Raw genomic sequence first — 1,411 nt, 5'->3', positions numbered from 1 at the left:
AATTGATTATTTTATGGCTGTTGAAACCGTATTCTGATTAATGCAGTGATAAAAGAGTATTCTTTTATCACTGCATTAATGATGTACATCTAAAATAAAAAAAACCTCTGTGAAACCCATTGACTCAAATCTGTCAACAAAATAAAAGAAGATTTTGGAATGACTTTGATATTTGTATATCTGGAATATATGTCTGGAATGATTTTCTTTTCTTCATTATGGATATCTGAAATTAAGATAACTAAACAATTGGATTGTAGATATCTGAAATTGTGTTTCCTAATAATTATATTGGAGACATTCATACCTTTAATAACATGAGATTGACTTTGTTGAACCCACACTGGATCAAACTGCTGCCACTTCAAGTTAACTTTATTTGTCAATTCTACAATATGTGCCTACAGAACCTTTGAAAATACTTTTCTCTCCAACCCACGGTGCAATTTATGCACTAGTCTTATCTGGATGAATGAGTAGGCCTGATGAATATTAAATAAAGTTATTGTGTTGAGCAAGCTTGTAATTTAACACTACGTAGCCTACAGAAATATAATACATTTCTATTTAAATTGCCGTATAGCGTCTCACAAATTAATCTGAGCAGATCCCATTTTTCCACAGCAGACAGCTGTCTCCAAGCTTTGTTCAACTGAGTGTAAAACCTCATATAGCTTATGTTGAACTTAAAGGCTGTTTTGAAGTATTAACAGATACTGCCATTGAATTAACCTGTGATGCCGTTGCAAGAACGAAGACTGAACACATGGTGGCTGTGTCGATGCCTGCTCATAACTGGCTACCATAAAGCAGTGTTTTCCAAAAGTTTATCAGGGATATCACGTTATCAGTGATATATTTGTAGCCTATCATTCCGTTATTAATCTGATAATTAATCCGTTCAATTTGAGATGCTTTCATACAGAGATAAGTGAAACATACTTTCCAAGGTGTTCGCACATGTAATGCTTGTGGCGATAGCTGTGGCAACGACTCATGCCAGATTAAGTTGTGTCACTTCGATCCCGTTGATTGTGTTTTCTATTTAATTCTACGGACGTGCATCATTGTTATGGTAATCCAAACTACACATTACTACTCATTCATCACATTTGGACATGAGTCACAACTGTCAAACTCCCATTTTAAAACCATTTGGATATTAGGCTAGTGCAAGTGTGGAAAGGTGAAATATCAGGCTTGTGTTCGTGTCTTTGTTGTTAGCTTTTTTTGTTATTTATAATAGGTTGGGCACAGTTTTACAACTAATTTAAACGTGAATGTCACTAAATAATCTAAAAAAACAGTGTCCGTGGTTTACAGTACAGAGACAGTGGTAGAGACGCAACGTTGCACTCGCCAGACAACAACTGATATTTTCGTAATGAAAACGGCTCATTTGTTCATGTTT

The sequence above is a fragment of the Etheostoma cragini genome, chromosome 1, assembly GCF_013103735.1.
Source record: "Etheostoma cragini isolate CJK2018 chromosome 1, CSU_Ecrag_1.0, whole genome shotgun sequence".
NCBI lineage: Eukaryota > Metazoa > Chordata > Actinopteri > Perciformes > Percidae > Etheostoma > Etheostoma cragini.
This window is presented reverse-complemented; position numbering follows the sequence as displayed.